Genomic DNA, 25973 nt, shown 5'->3' with positions numbered 1-25973 from the left:
TGCATCAGTATTTACTGTGGAAAAGGATATGGAAGATACATAATGGCGGGAAATAGATGGTGACTTCTTGAAAAATGTCCATATTACATAGGAGGAAGTGCTGGATGTCTTGAAACGCATAAAGATGAATAAATCCCCAAGACCTGATCAGGTGTACCCTAGAACTCTTTGGGATGCTAAGAAAGTGTTTGCTGGGCCTCTTGCTAAGATATTTGCATCATCGATAGTCACAGGTGAGGTGCCCAAAGACTGGAGGTTGACTAACATGGTGCCACTGTTCAAGAAGGGTGGTAAGGACAAGCCAGGGAACTATAGACCAGTGAGCCTGATGTCGGTGGTGGGCAAGTTGTTCAATGGAACCCTGAGAGACAAGATGTACATGTATTTGGAAAGACAAGGACTGATTAGGGATAGTCAGCATGTCTTTGTGCGTGGGAAATAATGTCTCACAAACTTGATTGATTTTTTTGAAGAAGTAACAAAGAGGATTGATGAGGGCAGAGTGGTGGATGTGATCTGTATGGACTTCAGTAAGGCATTCAATAAGGTTCCCCATGAGAGACTGGTTAGCAAGGTTAGATCTCACCGAATACAGGGAGAACTAGCCATTTGGGTGTAGAACTCACTCAAAGGTAGTAGACATAGGGTAGTGGTGGAGGGTTGTTTTTCAGACTGGAGGCCTGTGACCAGTGGAGTGCCACATGTTCGGTGCTGGGTCCACTACTTTTCGTCATTTATACAAATGATTTGGATGTGAGTATAAGAGGCACAGTTAGTAAGTTTGCAGATGACACCAAAATTGCAAGTGTAGTGGACAGTGAAGAAGGTTACCTCAGATTACAACAGGATCTTGATCAGATGGGCCAATGGGCTGAGAAGTGGCAGATAGAGTTTAATTCAGATAAATGCGAGTTGCTGCATTTTAGAAAAGCAAATCTGAGCAGGATTTATACACTTAATGGTAAGTTCCTAAGGAGTGGTGCTGAACAAAGAGACCTTGGCGTGAAGGTTCATAGCTTCATGAACGTGGAGTTGCAGGTAGATAGGATAGTGAAGAAGGCATTTGGTATGCTTTCCTTTATTGGCCAGAGTATTGAGTACAGGAGTTGGGAGGTCATGTTGCGGCTGTGCAGGACATTGGTTAGGCCACTGTTGGAATATTGCATGTAATTCTGGTCTTCTTCCTACTGGAAAGATATTGTGAAACCTGAAAGGGTTCAGAAAAGATTTACAAGGATGTTGCCAGGGTTGGAGGACTTGAGATATAGGGAGAGGTTGATTAGGCTGGGGCTGTTTTCTCTGGAGCATCAGAGGCTGAGGGGTCGCCTTATAGAGGTTTACAAAATTATGAGGGGCACGGATAGGATAAATAGACAAAGTCTTTTCCCTGGTGTAGGGGATTCCAGAACTAAAGAGCATAGGTTTAGGGTGAGAGGGGAAAGATATAAAAGAGAACTTAGGGGCAACTTTTTCACGCAGAGGGTGGTATGTGTATGGAATAAACTGCCAGAGGAAGTGGTGGAGGCTAATACAATTGCAACATTTAAAAGGCATTTAGATGGGTTTATGAATAGGAATGGTATGGAGGGATATGGGCCAAGTGCTGACATTTGGGACTAGATTGTGTTGGGATATCTGATTGGCATGGAAGAATTGGACCGAAGGGTCTGCTTCCGTGCTGTACATCTCTATGACTCTATGATTCTATTTCTCCTGCATTTGGAAGGAACAAAATCATAACTTTTTGCATTCCAGTATTTGTCCTGCATTCCAAAGAATCTTTAAAACCGGCTTTAAGTTGACAATGTTTTTGCCCAATTTCATTTCTTACCTTTGGGAGAAAAGTGGTTGAGGAGTGGGTGGGTATGAGAGTCTGGGAACCTGTACTGAGGAGAAGCGATTGTGCTATTGGTGCATGTGTGGGCGTTTTGGAGGTCTGTGAGGGTGTTAAGAGGGTGTGAAGTGAAAGTATTGATCATTTGATGTTCATCAAGCTCAGAGATATTAAATAGAGCATTATCTTTCAATGCCAACTGCTGAGAGGCAAAGATCAGTGAAAGTGTGGCTCTGGGAACCAGGGATGAGGTCAGTGTAGTTCATTCATACTCATTCCCAGCTTTTTGCATATGCATTTTTACCCAAGTTCTTCATCAACTTCAACTTCAAACTCATAAAATGTAATACAATTTAATACCTCAGTTAAAACATCCAACATCAGGCTGGATACATATCAAGGTTCCTGATTTTAGTACCAATGTGCTTTCATCCAGAATATAGCAACAACAATCCAAGGTTGCCAAGTATATTTATCAGATATCTTTTATGTTCTTTAGTGCAAACTGAATCAAATTATTGGCATTTTGACAGTGAGAAATTGCATCGGGAACTATCGTGAGACTGTCCAAACACTTGCCACTTAGGATCTGTATTTCCGTGGAAATAGGATACGTTTGTGCCATTAGAATAGCCTGGGATCAACTCCACCTTCCATACCATGATATTTATTACATCGTGCAGTATCATCAACTCAGTATGGTCATCCGGACACACTTATTATGCAGAACATATACCACTCGGTAATGTCAATTGTATTAAATATCCTTAAGAATGTCTTCCAGCACAAAACTGCAGAAACATTGCAATTGGTCTTTATGTTTTGTTCATAAAACCATGTGGAAGCTAGGGTTTTCCCCACAAGATCTGGGGAATTTTCGAAACGTGGGGCTGACCATTAAATTCTAAGAGGGTTGCTAGTGAGTTTGGGAATGGAATGTGGCTTAAGTCAGGAAGAAGTTCTGGTGTTCCAGAAACACCAAATGATCTTGCTCACTTTTGTTTGTTTTTCACTTGGTCACATTTGGAAGTGATGGGAATCTCCTACAAGGTGTTGGATCTTTATGTTAAGCATTTTAAAAGCTAACAAATACTGATTTCACCCAGCTTTCTGGCTACGATAGTCAGAATACAAGTTTCCTGAGTTAAGTGAAAATCACCAGGATCAATCGAAGGGATTCATTGCTCAGTATCATCGACAGCCTGGAAAACCTTTGAAGCATGACACTGCAATGCTGTCTCCTGCCTACTTGATTGGCCAATATTTGCTATGATTAACTTGTGGTCTATGCCTCACCATTGAATTGAATTGAATTGAATTTATTGTCATGTGTACCGAGGCACAGTAAAAAGTTTTGTCTTGTGAGCAATACAGGCAGATAATATAGTTAAGTAGCATAGATAAATAAATAATAGGGAAACAACGACAAAAACAAAAACACAGGTACAAGCGAATGTTAAGAGTTTGTGAGTCCATTCAGTATTCTAACAACAGCAGGGTAGAAACTGTTTCAAAACCGGCTGGTGCATGTGTTCAAGCTTCTGTACCTTCTCCCCAATGGTAGAGGTTGTAGAAAAACATAGCCAGGGTGGGATGGATTTTGAGAATGCTGGCAGCCTTTCCTTGATAGTGGGCCTGGTAGATGGATTCTACAGATGGGAGGATGGCCTTTATGATTGTCCAGGCCGAGTTCACCACTCTCTGTAACCGTCCCCAGTCTTGAATGGTACAGCTGCCATACCTGATAGTGATATGACCCTAATTTCCTTGGAGCTCTACCAAGGTGCACGTATCTGAGCCAGTGGAGTGTGTGGATGTGTCAAATTGTACTGCTTCCACGGAATGTGCAACTTCCTCTGATGACTTCTTGAATATCTCGAATCCAGGTTTTGTGCAATGCCTGTTGGACCTGTCAGAGATGGAAGATTTCAATTTGCATTGTCCTGAGGAAAGGGGCAAAGAGTTACTGTGCAAATGTTCATACTTTACTGCTGATGCTTCTCTGAACTCAGGATTTGTCCCAAGGGACTGGAGGATTGAAAATGTGACACCATTGTTTAAGAAAGGGTCAAAGGATAACTGAGGAGACGTCAGTTTGATATCAAAAGTGCGAAAAATGATGGAGGCCATAATATGGGATAAGGTAAAATATACATTCAGAGAAAAATATACATTTAGAGTCCACATGGCTTTGTCAAGGGCAGGTCATATCTAACAAATTTAATTGAGCTTTTTGACGAGGTGATACAGGCATGGATAAGGGTGCTGTTGTGGATGTTGTATATTTGGACTTTCAGAAAGCGTTTGATATGGCACCACATGGCAGGTTGGTTAGCAAATTAGAAACGTTTGGGATTGATGGATCAGAATACATTAGAATTGGCTAAAAGATTGGAAATACAGGGGAGGTTGAGATGGGCATTTCTTAGATTCGAGATGAGTTGAAAATACTATGCCCCAGAGATCAATGTTGGAATCTTTGCCTTTTTTGATTTATATAAATTATTTGGAGATGGTTAGTTAGGGAAAAAAAGTCCCTAAATTTGCAGATTATACTAAGCTAGGGGGGGAAATAGTGAATTATAAGGATGATACTCAGAGATTTCAGAGGGACATTGACAAGTTGGCCAAATGGGCAGGTACCTGGCAGGTGGATTTCAATGCAGAGAAATGTGAGATAATGCATTTTAGTAGAAGAAATATGAGAAACAAGACAGGGTCAATGATACAACATTGATGGGAGTACAGGCGCAGAGGGACCTCAGGGTTCACGTGCATAATTCTCTGAAGGTGGCCAGGCAAGTTGAAACAGCTGTTAAGATGACTTATAAAATTCTTATTTTTAATAAATAGAGGCATAGAGTATAAAAACAAGCAAGTGATGCTCCACTGATACCAAGAATAAGGAATTTTAAAATAAGAAAAGATTAAAGAAATTGGACTTATTCTCCAGGGAACAGAGAAGATCAAGAAGTGACCTTCTTGAGCTCCTCAAAAATGTGAATAATTTTAACAAGTCGAAGAAGCATAGTCTGTCTCCACTAGTTGGCATGTCAGTAACTAGGGGTCACAATTCTAATATTGTCAGCAAGAGAGCTAAGAGTGCGATGAGCAGAAATTTCTTCACTCAGAACGTTTTTTGAACTTGGAATGTGCTGCCTGAAAGAGTGGTAAAAGCAGTTTCCATATGAGATCACAAAAGAGAGCTGGATATATATTTGAAAGTGATTAATTTAGAGGCCGCAGAGATAGAGATGGAGAACAGAACTAGCTGGCTAGCTCTTTTGGGAGGCAACAGGGATATGATGGGCTGAACAGCCTCCTTCTGTACTGCAACCTTCTATGGTTTTATGATTCTTTGAGTAATTATTAATTGCCATGGGGCAGTGTGTTGTCTAACTCAGACAATAGGTAACTGGGAGATCCCCATCTCTTCATCTCCAATATCCATATAGGGTTCTATCTGCAACCTGTAAGACCTCCTCTGGAACAGCGATCAGGGTAGGAATCACAATGGGGGGTGGTGGGGGGCACACTTGTTCTCAGTCAGTGGAGTGTTGCAAAGTGGGTAGGCAGCAAGGTCTGAGCAGATACCTAGATAGTGTGGCGAGGATGGAATGACAACATTCACAGAGGATTTGAGATGTCACTCACATGAAGGGTGTCAGGGATTCATGTTCAAATCAGGATGTGAGGAGGCAACAAAAGAAAAAGGAGCTAATAATTGCTGGATGGAAGAATGCTCAGTAGGGGAATGCCGGTGAAGTCAGTGTGTGAGGATTGTCACTTGAAAGTGTGATGCCATTCACCTCTCCTGCCCTATCAGGTATTTGAAGCTCTTGTGGTACTGAACCCAATTTAGACGGATCAAGTTTCTCAAGTCGTTAAGATTAGAAGGGAAACAGACAATCACTGTTAATTGATTAATGTGTGGGATAGCTGGGTTTGGAGAGAGATGTGAGCCTGTGTTTTAGTCAATAAACTCTCTGTTCAAGAGGAAGCTTGTGTCTTTATCTCTTATGCACCTACAAGCTTGCATTCAACTTGCCCCTCACTTCCAATGACATTTCCATATATGTCTGCTTTATTTAACAGACTGGCCTTTCAGCTACTACACGGGAGAATCGATATTTCACTGCGTGCCCTCATAGACCATTGTGGGAGCTGGAGGAAGGAATCAGAGAACCAGGCGAAAGGACAGACTCTCCACATCTTATTCCGATATTTTCAGCAATAAAACAAATGAATATTTAATTCATTCTGTTACATTTAATGCTCAGTTGTTTTAGCAAAGATGGGAATCAATTTGTTTTTAAATAAGGTAATGCCTAATAAAAACTGAAAGAACTGCAGATGCTGGAAACCAGAAGCAAAAACAAAAATTGCTGGAAAAGGTTAGCAGCATCTGTGGAGAGAATTCAGCGTTAATGTTTTGGGGCAAGTGACCCTTCCTCAAAACTGAGGTGATACCTTCACTTAAGATATTTGATAATGGATCGTTAAACAGGTACAACATGTCTAAGCCAACCAATAAATACCAAACTATACTAATCCCATTTACCTGTACTTGGCCCATAGCCTACTATGTCCTGGCATTTTACGTGCTCACCCAGCCGCTTCTTAACTGTTGCAAGAGTATCTGCCTCCACTACCTTCTCAAGCAGCATGTTCCATATTTTTACCACTTTCTGAGTGAAGGAAGATTTTCCTCAGATCCCCTCCAACCCACTTACACCTCACCTTAAACTTAAGGCCTGTCGTCTTAGACACATCTGGCATGGGAAAAAGGTTCTCACAAACTACCTACCCACGTTACTTATAATTTTGTTTACCGCAATCATATCCCCCTTCAGCCTTCTCTGTTCTAAGGGAAACAAGCCCACCTTATCCAGTTTCTTCTCCTAAGGTATTTCATCTCAAGCAACATCCTGATGAATCTTCTTTGCACTCTTTCCAGTGCAATCACATTCTTCTGATAGTGTGGTGACCAGAATTGCACACACAGAATTCCATCTGTGGCCTAGCCAATGTTTCAGAAAATTGTAACAAGAATTCCTTGCTCCTATATTCTATGTTAATGAAGAGAAGCATCCCACATGCCTTCTTCACCACCCAGTCTACCTGTGCTAACACCTTCAGGGATCTATAGACCTAAAGACGAAGATCCCTTTGTTCCTCAGTACTCTCGAAGGATAATTCATTGTGTTCATTCTTCCCTTATTAGACATTGCATCACCTCACACTTAGCAGGATTAAATTCCTTCTACCATTGCTCTGCCCAATTTACCAGCTGATCAATATCAGACTGTGTCCTGAGACCGTCCTCCTCATTAAACAACACCACAAATTTTTGTATCATCTGCAAACTTACTAATTAAATCTTTGACATTTACATCCAAGTCGTTAATGTACATAACAACTGCAAGGGTGCCAGCACAGAGACCTGTGGTACACCACTGGTCACAGTCTTCCACTTCCAATCACAAAAACAACTCTCCACCATCACCCTTTTCTCCCATTTGCAAGCCAATTTTGGATTCACTTTAACAGGTTGCCTTGAATCCCATGGGCTCTGACCTTCTATGTCGAACCCTGTCAAAGATTTACTGAAATCCACAAAAAAACACATCAACTGCATTACCCTCATCAATAATATTTAGTTACTTTTTCAAAAAGTTCAATTAAATTAATCAGACAGGATCTATCATTAATAAATCTGCACTGACTATCCCTGATCAATCCCTGCCTCTCCAAGTGTTGACTGAGCCTGTCCGTCAGAATCTTTTACAATAATTTCCCTACCACTGATGTAAGATTAACTGATCTGTATTTATCTGGCCTATCCTGTTGTCCTTCTTGAACTCAACTCTACCTACCTCGACACTGTCCTATCCTCCCTAGTCCAGGAACTCCCCACATACGTTCGAGACACCACCCACGCCCTCCACCTCCTCCAAGACTTCCGTTTCCCTGGCCCCCAACACCTCATCTTCACCATGGATATCCAATCCCTCTACACCTCTATCCGCCTTGACCAGGGCCTCCAAGCCCTCCGTTTTTGCCTCTCCAGACGTCCCCAACAGTACCCTTCCACTGACACTCTCATTTGTTTGGCCGAACTGGTCCTCACCCTTAACAATTTCTCCTTTGAATCCTCCCATTTCCTCCAGACCAAAGGGGTAGCCATGGGCACCCGTATTGGCCCCAGCTATGCCTGTCTCTTTGTTGGCTACGTAAAGCAGTTCATTTTCCGTAATTACACCAGCACCACTCCCCACCTCTTCCTCCGCTACATTGATGACTGCATTGGTGCCACCTCGTGCTCCTGCGAGGAGGTTGAGCAATTCATCAACTTCACCAACACATTCCACCCTGACCTTAAATTTACCTGGACCATCTCTGACACCTCCCCCCCCCCCCCCCCCCCCCCTTCCTGGACCTCTCCATCTCCATTAATGACGACCGACTTGACACTGACATTTTTTACAAACCCACCGACTCCCACAGCTACCTGGATTACACCTCTTCCCACCCTACCTCTTGCAAAAATGCCATCCCGTATTCCCAATTCCTCTGCCTCCACCGGATCTGCTCCAAGGAGGACCAGTTCCACCACAGAACACACCAGATGGCCTCCTTCTTTAGAGACCGCAATTTCCCTTCCCACGTGGTTAAAGATGCCCTCCAACGCATCTCGTCTACATCCCGCACCTCCACCCTCAGACCCCACCCCTCCAACCATAACAAGGACAGAACGCCCCTGGTGCTCACCTTCCACCCTGCCAACCTTCGCGTAAACCAAATCATCCGCCAACATTTCCGCCACCTCCAAACAGACCCCACTACCAGGGATATATTTCCCTCCCCACCCCTTTCCACCTTCCGCAAAGACCATCCCCTCCGCGACTACCTCGTCAGGTCCACGCCCCCAAACAACCCACCCTCCAATCCTAGCACTTTCCCCTGCCACCGCAGGAACTGTAAAACCTGCGCCCACATCTCCTCCCTCACCTCTATCCAAGGCCCTAAAGGAGCCTTCCACATCCATCAAAGTTTTACTTGCACATCCACTAATATCATTTATTGTATCCGTTGCTCCCGATGCGGTCTCCTCTACATTGGGGAGACTGGGCGCCTCCTAGCAGAGCGCTTTAGGGAACATCTCCGGGACACCCGCACCAATCAACCCCACCACCCTGTGGCCCAACATTTCAATGCCCCCTCCCACTCTGTCGAGAACATGGAGGTCCTGGGCCTCCTTCACTGCCGCTCCCTCACCACCAGACGCCTGGAGGAAGAACGCCTCATCTTCCACCTCGGAACACTTCAACCCCAAGGCATCAATGTGGACTTCAACAGTTTCCTCATTTCCCCTTCCCCCACCTCACCCCAGTTCCAAACTTCCAGCTCAGTAACTGTCCCCATCACTTGTCCGGACTTGTCCGACCTGCCTATCTTCTTTTCCACCTATCCACTCCACCCTCTCCTCCTTGACCTATCACCTTCATCCCTTCCCCCACTCACCCATTGTACTCTATGCTACTTTCTCCCCACCCCCACCCTCCTCTAGCTTATCTCTCCACGCTTCAGGCTCACTGTCTTTATTCCTGATGAAGGGCTTTTGCCCGAAACATCGATTTCGAAGCTACTTGGATGCTGCCTGAACGGTTGTGCTCTTCCAGCACCACTAATCCAGAATCTGGTTTCCAGCATCTGCAGTCATTGTTTTTACCAATGCCATAGAATGTCACCATCCCAGCTACTACGACTTTCTCCTTTGTGCATACAGAGTAGAAATGTTCATATAAGATATCACCCATGTCCTCTAACTCCATGCTGAGTTTCCCCTTTAATAGGCCCCATTCTTTCTCTGTTAAACTGTTTGGTTAAAATACTTATAAAATGCCTTGGGGTTTTCTTTACTACCTGCCAAGTTATTTTGTAGCCTGATTTTGCCCTTATAATTTATTTTTAAAGTAGTCCCCTACACTCTCTACACTCCTGAAGGATGTCCCCTCTTTTTAATGCTCTGTACTTAACATATGCTTTCCTTTCTTTCTTTACCAAGCTCTCAATATCCATTGAGGTCTAGAATTCCCTTGACTTGTTGCCTTTGACTTCCTGTTACTCTCACAGGAACACGCTGGTCCTGAATTTATGTTTACTGTTGCTGGATGTAAATAATAGCTCATATTTGTAATTGTCCGAGTACTTTCCTGTCTGTGCTGACCCCTTATTGGACAACAGCAAGCTATTAGACTACAGTGGGCATTGGCACAGATTAGTTGTTACCAAGAGGGTTTGTTTAGATAGGCTGTAGCTAAGGACAGGCAAGTTGTGTGTCATGGTAGTTTAACAGTGAGTAGGGTGAAAGAATGGAATTGCGTGTGTGAGGGAGTAGCAGGCACGCCAACTACATGTTGTCAACCATGTGGTTTAGTACTTGCTGGTGAGGGGCACTGCCAACTTTTGACTTTGTGGAAGACACAGGCTCTTGTGATGATAATCTTTCAGTAGATATCTACTGAGCGGTGACAGAACGTGCCTGGGAAGATGTAACTGGAACTGGTGAAGGATGCCATAGTGACAGGATAGAAAGTTATTGAGCAAGTGCAGTAATAAATGATGAGAAAAACACTAGGCTTCATCATGAGAAGCCCTTTTTAAATCTTGGTGCAATTGGCACAACCAAAACAACCATAAGATTCATCCCATCATTTCATGTACATCAATTCACCTCGCTTCTTATTCCGAGCTATAAATAACTGCTTGTATGTTCTCTCTTTTTTAAAACAGTGCCCATTACATTTTCAGTCCATAGTCCAAAAATAAAAAGATTAGATTAGATTCCCTACAGTGCGGAAACAGGCCCTTCGGCCCAACTAGTCCACACTGACCCTCTGAAGAGTAACCCACCCAGACCCATTTCCTTCTGAATAATGCACTTCACGCTGTGGGCAATTTACCATGGCCAATTCACCTTACCTGCACTTCTTTGGACTGTGGGAGGAAACCCGCGCAGACACGGGGAGAATGTGCAAACTCCACACAGACAGTTGCCTAAGAATGGAATTGAACTTGGGACCCTGGTGCTGTGAGGAAGTAGTGCCAACCACTGAGCCACCATGCTGCCAAAATGATGTGGTCTCTTATCACAACACATTACTGCCCTACACATTAAACATGGCATTGTTGCTTCCTGGGATTTATTCAAGATATAATAAAATAACTTGGATAATGGGTATCTGCTTTTAAGAACTGGCATTATGGTTTTCCCTCATTAAGTCAGCTTATGACACAAAACAAATAGGTACAATAAAATAAAATCGAGCACATGTCCTTACAAGACTATAGATAAGGAATAACAGCAAAATTGAGGAGATTTTTCGTATGTACATGAGAATAGCTAGATAATCAGAAATCAGATTGAAATAAATAATCTTGCCCACACATCTTAAAGAATCAATTGATGGCCAGTAGCCACTTTACCACAGTGAAGCTGTTTACCTTGATTCTTCCAATATACAGTTCATCAAACAGTTTGCTCAATGATACAGGAGTAGTGTACTCACTCTCAGTATGATGAGATTTAAATAGTAACATGTACGTGTTTACGGACAGCATAAGAATAAAATGCAATGACTTTTAACAACCATTCCAACCATTTGCCTGACAGAAGCAAAACCATTTTCTCTGCAGCAATTATCTCTGTGTTCAGCTTTTGGACTGAGTATTGACTGAAGTTACTGCTCCTGATATTGCACAGTCATTCCAGCAGAACTTTACTGTAAATCCAACAGGAATTGAACTGTCATATACCCAGTCTGGGCCTCATTGCACCAAGTCCAGGGATTGGCCCATTCTTCAGGGACTTTTGGAGTGCTAACACCCATTAGAACTTGATATAAGTAGGTTGGAAGAGCCAGGGAGATCTCACATTGAAGGTCCCTTTCATGACCTGATGCACAATTGGCACTAATAGGCATGGTCTCACCTTTTGTACCTGTTGTAGTCTGACAGAAAGTGCGAGAGACAATATGGGATCCCAAAGATCAATGCCAATATCATTTCTGAGGGAGTGCTTAAAATAGCCTTCTTTGTTGATGCATTTTGATTGTGGCCATATATTGGCAATTTAGCACACCTACTCACACTGCTCGAGATTCTTTAGAATCATTGGAAAGGGCTTGGAAGCAACAAGTGTACTCTGGAAGTGAATTTCTACTTCCAGAGGCCCTTTCTCCAACCACATTAACTTTTGTAAGATCAGAGATACAATTCCATCGAGTAATATGCCCAGGACAATTACTGGAATAATGCAAACATGACATTTCTTTGTAAATGAACTGAACATCTCAAAGATTTGACTATTTTCCTCATGATACTAACAAGACAACATCTTGTTGTCCGTAACAGATGATGAATAAAACGCTAGGCTTCACCGTGAGAAACCCTCCATAAATCTTGGTGCAACAATAGTGCTGGCAGATGAGATGACATTTCTGTTCCTGGGCTTAAGTCAAATCTAACTTTCAAGCTTGTAAACAATCAAATGTTTCAAAAGGTAACGGTTTCAAACTTGAATTGAATCTGTGTCAAGGGGACAGTTAAATGCTATCCCCCAAAAAATTCTTCATATGTTTGATGTGGTAATTAGTGTTGTCATGAAGGCAAAAGAGACAATAATCACAGGCGAAATGATGCTGGGAATTCGTAATTGTTCCCGATGTTTGGCTTTCTTCTCTAATACCAGACTCTGTTCCTAACATTTTGCATGGAATTTTGAAAAGGTGAAGGTGGAGCACTGCATGTCATCACCTGTATGGTCAACTGCTTATTATGAAATGTCAGTCCCAGGGTCACTATTAAGTTTTGATATTTCTTGGTAATCAAACCTGGCTCTGCTCTGGCAAAATTTGAAAGTTTTCTCCTGACACAAAAAATTGAAAGTTGTAAACAGAGGGAAGGATGGTCACAGATTTCAAGATGATATAACCTGGTGAATAGGCAGATGCAATGTGTGAAATGACACATTCTAATGGCAAGAATAAGGAGAGGCAATATAATAACAACAACAACTTCTTCAACATGTCAAAGACAATGAATTAGGCATGCCCCAGTGTGGTGCTGGTAAAGTACAGCAGGTCAAGCAGCATCTGAGGAGCAGGAGAATGGACGTTTTGGGCATATGCCCTTCATTGGGAACCCTTTCCTGATGAAGGGCTTATGCCCAAACTGTTGATTTTCCTACTCCTCAGATGCTGCTTGATCTGCTGTGCTTTTCCAGCACCACACTCTCAACTCTGATCTCCAGCACCTGCAGTCTTCACTTTCTCCTTATTAGTACAATGAATCAACACTGGAAGCAGTAATGTTACAGAGATAAATGATTTTGCTTGCTCAGTTATTTTCACTTTATTCATTAATTTTATCGACTTTTCATTTTCCTTAAAGCATTCAACCTCCTCTTGAGCTGGGATTAGGGCTATAAGTGAGTTGAAGGACTGAATTTTCAGATGGTCTGGTCCCAGGACTACAAGTGGGATAGACAATAGACAATAGATGCAGGAGTAGGCCATTCAGCCCTTCGAGCCTGCACCGCCATTCAATATGATCATGGCTGATCATTCCCAATCAGTATCCTGTTCCAGCCTTATCTCCATAACCCTTGACTCCACTATCTTTAAGAGCTCTATCCAATTCTTTCTTAAATGAATCCAGAGACTGGGCCTCCACTGCCCTCTGGGGCAGAGCATTCCACACAGCCACCACTCTCTGGGTGAAGTAGTTTCTCCTCATCTCTGTCCTAAATGATCTACCCCGTATTTTTAAGTTGTGTCCTCTGGTTCGGCATTCCCCCATCAGCGGAAATATGTTTCCTCCTGCCAGAGTGTCCAATCTAAGCCTATGTAGATGGATGGTACCAAAAACTTGGTAAAGTGTTGCTTCTTGAAGTTAATTGAGAGGCTGCCACTGAGACTGTTGCTCAATTTGAGTCTGGCAGCATGTCTGGCAGAGTTGCCAGCTCATTTACAAGGAGAAAGTGAGGACTGCCGATGCTGGAGGTCAGAGTCGAGACTGTAGTGCTGGAAAAGCACAGCAAGTCAGGCAGCATCCAAGAAGCAGGAGAATCGACGTTTTGGGCATAAGCCCTTCATCGATTCTCCCACTCCTCGGATGCTGCCTGGCCCACTGTGCTTTTCCAGCACTACACACCTCATTTACAAGTCCAGCAGTCGGCGATCTTATTACCATCACTTATAGAGCTAGCCACTGTTTACCATGCAAGAAGTAGAAGAGGTCGTCTCCATGTTGAGGCCTCCTTGGAGGCCAGAATGATTAGGCTTAACTTAATGTGGTGAAACCAGGCAGATGATTCTGGTGATCACAAGGCTGAGCACTCCAGTGGCAATACCATTGCCATGGGGGCAGCTATTGCTACTTGGTACCCCTCTGTGGGCCACGGACTGACAATAAAAGAGGGCTTACTGAAGAATCCTCTAAAATGCCATCAACATTTACTTGGCTGGCTTCCCATGTGTCAGTCTCCTAAGATCGGTCAAATGCTTATGGATTCAAGAATTTGATGATAATTTTCCAATTAATAGGCTTAGTTACCCACTCACCTCTGATTGACAGCTGTCTGCTCCACTAAGGCTTCCATCTTGGAAGCATCCAGTAGGAGCAGGAAGATCCTAATGCCTTCAATACCATCATATAAAGTCCTTTGCCTCACACTAGTCTCCAAAGGGCTGATAAAGTACATCCCCAAAGGCCCATTCAAGTAATCATTATTCTTATGTGGGCCTCAGCACTCTGTAATGGTAACACACGGTGATGCCATGTCTACAGATGTGCACAAGACACAGAACCCACTTCATTGTATTTAAAACCAGAATTAGCTGGGATTAGCTCATTCAAAGTAGATAAGGCACTGCAATGAAGGTCATATTGGGGCTCACTGCATTGTTACAATGTTTTATGATCCTCCCAAGTGATAGCGTTCCTTTTGGCCAAATAAACTTGGATTAGTACATGGTGCTCAACAGGATGAAGAAACAATCTTATTTTGAGATCTCTTGTTTTTTGCTTGCTTTCAAAAATTCAATATCTGCCTCCTTGTGATGGTCTGCAATGTAATATTTAGGCGATCTTAAACCCAAAATAACGAACTGAGAAGAAGTGGAAATGATCGATCCTCCAACAACAGTGTCAAAGTTTACCGTGATCTTAATTTTCAAGGAGATCATTTGGTCAAATTAGATAAATTCTGTTTTCAAGTAAAAGCATACAATCTCATTTGACATTAAGTGATGCAGACAGCAGATCAACAGCTTTCATTTCAAGTCATTTGAGCTCTGCATTGGATACCTGTCATCTCCGTCTTTGGCAATGATTTGCTTTATTGGATGTAGGATTAGATTGTAAAGTTTTTTTTCTCAAAATCTATTGTCTGCTTTGCAGACATGACTTCTCTTTGTAAGTAACTTTGAAGGAGAAGCAAACTTTCCACTTAATCCTCTGAAAATTATACATAGACATTTTTCTGAGCCATCCCCCTAATAGCAATGCAGGCCAATCACACAATAACTTGCACCCTATCTTACCTCTAGTTTCACAAAATATCTTTAAGGTTCTTTACAAAGGTGGAGAGTTGGGACAGAAAAGACATCAAACAGGAGTTTCACAGGGCCTGGGGTTTTGAGGAGGTTTCAAAATACCATAGATAGGTTATGTATGAGGATTATGTAATATATCACAGGATTCAGGATCGCTATCTCTGCCACCATTAGTGGACAGCGGGGAGTGAGACAAAGGAACACACAATGAGCAGAAACTGGAAGAGTAAAGAGTGCAAACACTGATGTAGGCTTGGGTGATGCTGTAAAGGTGGTGTCTGGAAAGAGACATTTATGAAGAAGAAACATCTTTAAGAAATCAAGGCACTAAGGAATAGAGAGATTAGCCAGGCTCAAGTCAATATAGATGTGGCAGAAATCAAGTGATTGGAGTTTTACAAGTCATTTTTAAACATTATTTATTCATGATGTAAGGGTATTGTTAGCTAGGCCAGTGTTTATTACCTATCCCAATTAGTACAGAGAATTAAAGGGAAATATTGTGTATGAATGACTGGGTTACCATAAATTGGCACTAAATTGACATTGATGGTATGAACAGCAATGGGAATAGAGGGGGTTTCCATAAGTATTTGATGGACTATGATGGGTGGGCATGAAACAGCATAAGTTAACATGGATGAAAGATGGGGAGCATATTGATGTTGAGGGCATTTGGGATGTAAGTACTAGAGACCTGTTCCTTGCTTAGTTCTTTTCTTGTGAATGCCAGTGTAAGAAATGTATCAACCTTGTATAAGGAATAAATGAGCATAAATGAATGTAAGATTGAAAGTCTTTTGTTTTTTTATGTTTTATATCTACATTTAGCGTCATAGAGATGTATTGAATGGAAACAGATCCTTTGGTCCAACTCGTGTCTGCTGATCAGATACCCTAACCTTACCATGTCCCATTTGCTAGCACTTGGCCCATATCCCTCCAAACCCTTCGTATTCATATACCCATCCTGATGCCTTTTAAACCTTGTAATTGTAACAGCTTCCACCACTTGATCTGGCAGCTCATTCTGTATTTGCACAACCCTCTGCATGAAAAGGTTGCCCCTTATGTCCCTTTTAAATTTTTCTCTTCTCACCCTAAATCTATGCCCTCTAGTTCTAGACTTCCCCCACCCCAGGGAAAAGACCTTGGCTATTTAGCTTATCCATGCCACTCATGATTTTATAAACCTCTATAAAGTCACCCCTTAACCTCCGACGCTCCAGGGTAACAGCCCCAGCCTATTCAGCCTCTCCCTGTAGCTCAAACCCTCCAACCATAGAAACATTCTTGTAAGTCCTTTCTAAACCCTTTCAAGTTTCACAGCATCTTTCCAATAGAAGGGAGACCAGAATTACAGATAATATTACAAAACTGGCCTCACCGATGTCCTATTCAGCAGCAAGATGATCTCCTAACTCCTGTACTCAATTGTCTCACCAATAACGGAAAGCATACCAAATGCCTTCTTCACTAACCTGTCTACCTGGGACTCCGCTTTCAACGAACAATGAACCTGCATTCCAAGGTCTCTTTGTTCAGCAATGCTCACCAGGACCTTACAATTAAGTGCATACATCCTGCTCTGATTTGATTTTCCAAAATGCAGCAACTCACATTTATCTAAACTAAACTCCATCTATCACTCCTCAGCCCACTCGCCCATCCATCAAGATCACGTTATATTCTCAGGTAACCTTCTTCACTGTCCACTACACCTCCAATTTAGGTGTCATCTGCAAAACTACTATGCCCCCTATGTTCAAATATAAATCATTTAAACAAATGATGAAAAGCAGTGGACCCAGCACCGATCTTTGTGGCGCACAAATAGTCACAGGCCTCCAGTCTGAAAAGCAGCCTTCCACCATCACCTTCTGTCGTCTACCTTTAAGCCAGTTCTGTATCCAAATGGCAAGATCTCTCTGTATTCCATGACATCGAGCCTTGCTAACCAGTCTACGATGCGGAACTTTATTGAATGCCTTACTTAAGTCAATATAGATCACATCCACTGCTCTGTCCTCATCAATCCTTTTCATTACTTCATTAAAAAAACTCAATTTGATATTTCATTTCCCAAGGATGGAGGTATTTACGATATATGAAGTTCTCAAAGAATAATTGTGTCAGGGAAGCTGGAAAAGATGGAAGAATTTGAACAATTTTTGGTTAAAAGTATTAGTAACCTTTTGCAACTGAATAGTCAAAAATTTAAAATATTTTGCAGTTCATCCACTGTTTATAAAAATCTATTAATTTTGTGGAGAAGGCAAGCACAATTTTAAGAGTGATGAGAAATGTTTTTTATGGCTTTAATTGCATGACAAACTAATTAGAAGAAGACCTGACTTGAAGATTACCTAGCAACAGCCTCTGGACTGGAGTTCTGCTTTATTTTCCCCAACATGCTTGTACGTAAATACTTAAATTGAAGAAAGACAACTAATCTGGAAAACAAAATCTTGTTTCTTCTGATGTATGGAAGAAAACCCGAAAGCAGAACTCACTGCAAGGATTTTTCTCTCTCACTTTCAGCTAAAATATTGTAGGAACTTGACCTGAACAAACATCAAGAGTTCTATTTAATTGTTCTGAATCCATATCTGATTTAACAATCCTATTGATTCTACACTGGTTAGCAGTTCAATCTGGTTGACAGGAATTCAACTACACTATGTAATTTCTTCTCAGTTTATATTTTAGGTTTTAACTCTTGTCCCACCATGGTGCTTTTCATTTCTATTAATCGTTTTTGAAACTCACACTCTTGCAAGTTGTGTTGCCCTGTCTTTTATGTGAATGTCTGCACATGGAATCAATGGCATATGGTTTAGTTGCATGCTGTTGTTTAATTGTTAACCAATTTTTCTACTTTCTCTGAAAGTCAGTTTGCTTCTGACAAAATAAGTGAAATTTAAGGGTTCTTTTAATCATTTATGGGCTGAAAATATCTCTGGCTGGGGCAGTACTTATGCCCATCCCTGGTTGCTCTTGAGAAGCTTTTGGTGAACTGCCTTTTGAACTGCTCCCGTCTATTTTTACAGCTAGACCCACAATGCCATCATAGAAAGAGTTCCAGGAATTTGACATTGTGACCCTGAAGGAAATGCGATATAATTCAAAGATGGTGAGTAACTTGGAGGGGAACTTGCAGGCGGTGGTGTTCTCCTGTATCCACTCCCCTGGTCCTTCTAGCTAGAAGTGGTCATGGGTTTGGCATAAGCCTTCTAAGGATCTTTGGTGAATTTCTACTGTGCATCTTACAGATATTACACACTGTTACTACTATTGTTACTACTATTGGTGGGAAAGGGAGTGATAGTTTGTGGATGGAATGCCAATCCAGTTTTCACCTAGAAGATGGTACATTTCCTGAGTGTTGTTGGAGTTGCACTCATCCAGGAAAATAGGGAATATTCCAGTATAATTCTGACTTGTGTCTTGTTGATAAATCATGGCAGGTTATGGGGAGTCAGGAGGTAAGTTACTGACTGCAGGATACCCAGTCTCTGACCTGCAACATTATTTAAATGGTCAGTTCAGTTTTGTTCTGATCAATCTCGATACTGGGGCATACATTGATGGCAACGCCATTGAATGTCAAGGGATGATGGTTAAATTCTCTCTTGTTAATTCCAAAAATCTGAGGGATGTTTCTTTTATTCAGGATAGTAATGCAAAAGAGAAAGTAATTTACATTTCGAAGACTTCTGGACGGGTATATGAATAGGAATGGTTTAGAGGGATATGAGCCAAATGCTGGCAGATGGGACAAGGTCAGATTGGGATGTCTGGTTGTTGGAGATGAGTTGGACCAAAGGGTCTGTTTCCATGCTGTATGACGCTGTAACTCTATGACCATTTTGGCAATTAATTTAAACACTTACGCTTTAGGACAGCTCTTAAAGAAATTGCTTTTTATTACCAATGCATTTCCACTGTCAGAGTCATAGCAAAACAATCAGGCCTTTTTTTTTTAGAGTAGGAATGGTGAAGTAACAGCTCACTAGATTCCAAGTTTCGAGCATGAAAACAGAAATGGAAGCCTTTTTTTCATCCATCAATCTCTTTCTATCCCCTTGTTCAGTTTCCATAATGGAACAAAGATCCATTCTTCATTCTTCTTAAAACAAAACATGCTTTCTGCTGAATACTGTCCCTGGCCTTACTTCCTTTCCAATTGTATATGATAAATGTAGGAGCAAATTAGTGCTGATGCTGGAATCTGTACAGAAAACAACAAATGCTGGAGATCACAGCAGGTCAGACAGCATCTATGGAGAGAGCAAGCTAACCTTTTGAGTTTAGATGACCCATCTACACTCGAAACATTAGCTTGCTCACTCTCCATGGATGCTGTCTGACCTGCTGTGATCTCCGGCATTTATTGTTTTCTATATGGCAAATGTTAGCTTTGCATGTTTTGGAAAAAAAAATTAGAAAGTATGTGCTAATCAAGTGAATAATACAATTTGTATATTTCCCTTTTTCCCTCATGAAAGTACAGAATATCTTTCACTCATTCACACTCTAGTTTTTCAGCCAGTACAGGCTAAGTTTTAATTTCCTTATATTATTTCTGCACCACTGAATAAGTCAATTCTTTCAAAATTGGAATGCTCACCAACACGAATACTGAAATACGAATACGTACTTCTCCTGAGTAATAGATTGTGCAAATCATAACATCCTCTGCAGTACGCAACCTCAATTGTTTTGAACATAGGAATTATTTTCAACCTTTTTTTGAGAACCTCAGGGTGACTGAAATGTAAATATTTAGAGAAGGACTCATCAAATTCACTGTGCATGTGGTAGGTACTGATTCTTTGATTACTAATATTCATTTCCTTAACATTCTTTCCCCAGATGTTTCATTCCGCTTGTTTTTTAAGGAAACTGTTCAGCAGGAAACTGACAAGATTTATGCTGATTGTTGCCATCTTCAGTTCAAATTCCTGCCCACCCACTAGCCTGGGCAGGGAAACCAAATAAGGTTTCCAAATGACCCGCTTGTGAGCAGACAATGGTCATGGCACAGCTGAGCAGGTAAGCAGCAGGCAGAATATAATGTGACTCATGAATATACAGGACTCTTCATTTTCAAACACGTTGATGGGGTTAAGTTAAAAGCAGCCCAAAAACCGGATTCCCTGTGATTTCCACATTGCTGTTTGTGAAGATCTTGCTAGGGAGAGAATTCACGGTTGTGTTTGTAACAACAGAGACAATCCTCCAATGGATAAGTCTGTAAAGTGCATGGGAAGATCTTGATGACACAAAACTGCCAAATAACTGCAAGATAATTCTTTATTCATTCTTGCAAATTTTCAATCTTTCCCTCCTATTGTCAAAATACAGAGTACAATTTAGCAGTTCATGTCCAGTGGGTCCAGTGGGAAAAAAGTGGGTGCAATAATTCAGGAATCTTTCTCGATGCCATCGCACCTGATCCTGTGTTGCATCAGAAGGGACATCCAACCAACCTACACTGCTAAATTATATCCATAGAGAGAAACCTTTAAACAGTCGGCTGTGTTCAAACTATTCAGATGTGACCAATTGCTGTTAGCTGCACGCTTCTATTCTTTCAAAGGTTCGTGCATTATATTCTGTACCATTTGAAAATCTCAGTATGTTCTTATTGATAAAATGTTCACATCTGTAGAGCTTAAAGGGAAAACAAGCATTTGTAGAAATTTTATTTCCATTTCAGCAAATGCAAACAGCTCTGATTCACCACTTCCAAAACATTGTGGAAGTATTCCTGACTGGTCCTGTTAACCAGATCATAGTAAGAACTTTGCAGTGCACTTTAGAAGAGAATTCCTAAGACTGACAACCCTCTGAGAGAAGAAATATCTCCTCAAAAAACACAGGAGAGGTTTGAGGGAACTAGAGGAGCCAAAGCAAGAGATGGCAATTGTAATATAGAGTGTTTGGCCAACTGGAAACAGGTGGAAAGGGATAGGCAGGCAAGTCAGGAAGGACCAAATGAAAAAGGGAGAAACAATGGATGGAACTACCAGGTTGGTCCTGATTCTGAAGATGTTGAAGTCTGAAAGCTGCCCAAATATTTCCATTTTCCAATTTAAAGTGAGGGATTAAGGGTGAGGTTGAAGGGTTTAAGAAGTAATTGATCATGGAACAGATTAGCCTGGATTATCCCAGTGAATTCCAGGGTAATCCTCAATAACAGATGTCATTGGTTGTGAATACCGAGGGTTTGAAGAGTTGATGGGATTAAACCAGATGCAGTGATTGAGGACCAGGATAGTTGAGCATTGGGGAAGGGTAGCACAGTGGCTAGTGGTTAGCACTGCTGCCTCACAGTGCCAGGGACCTGGGCTTGATTCCAATCTTGGGCAACTGTGTGGAGTTTGCATATTCTCCCCGTGTCTGCATGGGTTTCCTTTGAGTGCTCTGGTTTTCTCCCACAGTCCATAGATGTGTAGATTAGGTAGATTGGCCATGCTGAATTGCCCATAAAATCCATGGATGTGCAGATGAGGTGGATTAGCCATGGGAAATGTAAGGTTACAGGGATAGCATGGGTATGGTTGGGATGGTCGTCAGAGGGTTGGTGTCAACCTGATGGGCTGAATGGTCTACTTCCACACTGTAGGAATCCTATGATTCTATGAATGTTTAAGGAAGTAAAACAAGAGGAGTATGGAGTGGAAGGCAAATTACTGACCTGGTAAGGTAATTGGCTGCATGAGTGCTAAATACAAGGCTGAAGCATTTCCATTTTTTTTCAAAGATTAGATTACCTACAGTGTGGAAACAGGCCCTTTGGCCCAACCAGTCCACACTGACCCTGCAAAGAATAACCCACTCAGACCCATTTCCCATTGACTGATGCACCTAACACTACAGGCAATTTAGCATGGCCAATGCACCTGAGCTACACATCTTTGGACTGTTAAAGGAAACCCACACAGACATGGGGAGAACGTGCAAACTCCACACAGACAGTTGCCCAAGGCTGGAATTGAACTTGGGAGCCTGGCGCTGTGAGGCAGCAGTGCTAACCACTGAGCCACCATGCCACTCTTCCTGCTCCCCCTTTCATTATAAGTAGATGATTCATCCCAGCCTCTTCCTGAGTTATCCATCGCAGATTCTGATTTTCAACTGTGATCAAGAAAGGGGTGAGTGCACTGGAAGTAGCGAATTTACAGGTCTACAGCATTCCAGCTGTAATGTTGAAGGTTTGTGGTGCTCTAGGAGTTTGCCTGCACCTTACTGAGTTGTTCCAGCTACAACACTGACACCACTATCATCAAAATCCCTGACTCTATCTTGTTTACATGATTCATTTTTTGTCTTATTGGTAGTTTACATAGATTAAATAGCATGGATTCAGCGGACGGGGAAAGTTCACACAGGTTTATTTAAAACTCAAACAACAACATGCAGTTACATCTAACTGTGTTTGCAACATGCTTCTACTGGACCGTACATAGCAGTTGACCACATGGGATTCAACGTGGCACATGGCTCATTGACACTGGATACTGTAAAGGTTATAGGCCTCTTGTATTTTGGTTTGAAATGGTCTTAAAGGATTAATATCAAGGGGTGCTGCAACCATTACCCATTTAAGTGATGGTATATGAACATGTGGGTAGAGCAATGTAGGAGTTTGAGTGAGTGAGACCTAAACCTGGTCCTCCTCGTAATCACTGTACTAATGTTTACCATATCAATGTAATCTGTAACTAGTCACTAGCTGTACCTTTTTAACTCTAAGACAGTATTCGAGTTAGATTGTGATGATGTTGTGCCATTAGGATAGATGTTTCCGTCCTGTTTCTCTTGCAGAAAGGTATTGACACAGTAGTGCTGAAAGTCTGCTTCATACCAACAGGTGGTACACAGCTTGGAGTTATCCCTGGGTGTTTTTCTAAAATCCAACAAATGATGCATGAGTGGACAGGGTCAGGGTTCACAGGGTCAGGAAGTGTTTTTAGTTTTGCTTTCAGTTAGAGTCATAGAGATGTACAGCACGGAAATAGACCCTTCAGTCCAACCCATCCATGCCAACCAGATAGCCTAAACTAATCTAGTCCCATTTGCCAGCACTTGGCCCATATTCCTCTAAACCTTCCTACTCATATAACCATCCAGATACCTTTTAAATGTTGCAATCATATCAGCCTCCACCACTTCCTCTGGCAGCTCATTCCATACATGAAAAGGTTGCCCCTTAGGTCTCTTTTATATATTTCCCCTCTCACCTTAAACCTATGCCCTCTAGTTCTTGACTCCCCCACCCCAGGGAAAATGCATTGTCTCTTTATCCTATCCATGCCCCTCATGATTTCATAAACCTCTATGAGGTCACCCCTCAGCTTTCATTGCTCCAGAGAAAACAGTCCTTAGTCAGTCTCTCCCTTTAGCTCAAATCCTCCAACCCTGGCAACATCCTTGTAAATCTTTTCTGAACTCTTTCAGCTTTCACAACATCCTTCTGATAGGAAGGAGACCAGAATTACATGTAATATTCCAACAGTGGCCTAACCAATGTCCTGTACAGCCGCAACATGACCTCCCAACTCCTGTACTCAATACTCTGACCAATAAAGGAAAACAGACCACATGCCTCTTCACTCTCCTATCTACCTGCAACTCTACTTTCAAGGAGCTATGAACCTGAACTCCAATGTGTCTTTGTTCAGCAACTCTCCCTAAGACCTTACCATTAAGTGTACAAGTCCCGCTAAGATTTGTTTCCCCAAAAAGCAGCACCTCACATTTATCTAAATTAAACTCCATCTGCCACTCTTCAGCCCATTGGCCCATCTGATCATTGTACTCTGAGGTAACCTTCTTCTCCGTCCACTTCACCTCCAATTTTGGTGTCATCTGCAAACTTACTAACTACACCTACTAAGTAGCGAGAAGATTTCTGCTGACGACTGAGCTAAATGCTTGAGGTCTCTACAGGGGTGGAGTCTTAGATAATGAGGCTTCCTCTTAAAAATAAAAAGACACAGATTGTTTCTTTGTTCTGGACTGGAGAGAGACAACATATGAGAATCGTTGCTGTTTTGCTGAATTGCATTTTTGCCAAAGTGAGTGTTTATGTGATCTTGCCTGTATTGGCACAGTTGTTGATTAGTTGTTAAATCATATATTATCTTGTAAAGTATTTCAATAGAGTTAAGGCTATTCCAATTCTTTTGTTCTTTTGTACTTTATAATACAGTTAAAGTCTGTTTTGATTAAACCTGAGAGGTGGACCAATTGAATCACATCTGGACCACAGCGCTTTACTCTTGCCTCATAGTGCCAGAGACCCGGGTTCGGTTCCCGACTCAGGTGACTGACTGTGTGGAGTTTGCACATTCTCCCCATGTCTGTGTGGGTTTCCTCCGGGTGCTCCGGTTTCCTCCCACAGTCCAAAGATGTGCACGTCAGGTCAATTGGCCATGCTAAATTGCCCATAGTGTTAGGTGAAGGGGTAAATGTATGGGAATGGGTGGGTTACGCTTCGGCGGGTTGGTGTAGACTTGTTGGGCCAAAGGGCCTGTTTCCACGCTGTAAGTAATCTAATCTAAAATTTAGGCTATCTCTATGCAATACTTTTGAGGGGGGATATGTGGTCTAGTGCATAACGAGATCAGAAAATGTTTTTCCTCCACCATACTCGACCAAGCAAGCCTTGTTAGAGACAGAAAAAAATTACAGATGCTGGAATCCGAAGTAAACAAAAGGAGGCTGGAAGAACACAGCATGCCAGGCAGTATTGGGGGTGGAGAAGTCAACATTTCAAGTATAACCCTTCTTCAGGACCGGATGTGGGAGTAAGGGGAGCTAGAGATAATGAGAGAGAGGGTGGTGGGGTGGGGAGTGTCGCAGAATGGTGAGGTAGTGATGGGTGAGCACTGGGAGTGGGTATGACCTGGTTGATTGATGGGAAGGATGAATCTGGCTGGTAGCTGGAAGGAAGGGTCAGTAGGTGGAATGGAAGGGGGAGGTGGCTGGAAAGGGAGCCTGGGATGGGTTGGAAGCTTGTTTGAACTTCAAGAAGTCAATGCTATGCTCTCCAGTCTGTAGGCTATCCAGCGGAAGATGAGGTGTTGTTCCTCCAATTTGAGTCTGATTCACTGCAGCAATGGAGGAAGTTGAGGATGGACATGTCAGAAAAGAAGTGGAAGGGGGAGTTGACATGGACAGTGACCGGGAAGTCAGGCTGGCTGTTTCGGGCCCGCTGAAAATGCTCAGTGAAACAGACACCTAGTCTACATTTAGTCTCACCAATGTAGAGAAAACCACATTGGGAACATGAGATGCAATATATTAGATTGGAGGAGATACAGGTGAACCTCTGTCTCACCTGGAAGGACAGTTTCGGGCCCGGATGGAAATGAGGGAAGTGATGTATGGGAAGGTGTTGCATCATTTTCATTTACAGGGGAAGGTACCGAGGTGAGTGGGGGTTGGAGGGGTTAGCAGAGTGTGGCGTGAGTTTCCTCCAACCAACCCCCACCCAGTACCTTCCTTAT

The sequence above is a fragment of the Chiloscyllium punctatum genome, chromosome 20, assembly GCF_047496795.1.
Source record: "Chiloscyllium punctatum isolate Juve2018m chromosome 20, sChiPun1.3, whole genome shotgun sequence".
NCBI lineage: Eukaryota > Metazoa > Chordata > Chondrichthyes > Orectolobiformes > Hemiscylliidae > Chiloscyllium > Chiloscyllium punctatum.
The sequence above is the reverse complement of the archived record's forward strand: the minus strand, read 5'-3'. Positions refer to the sequence as shown.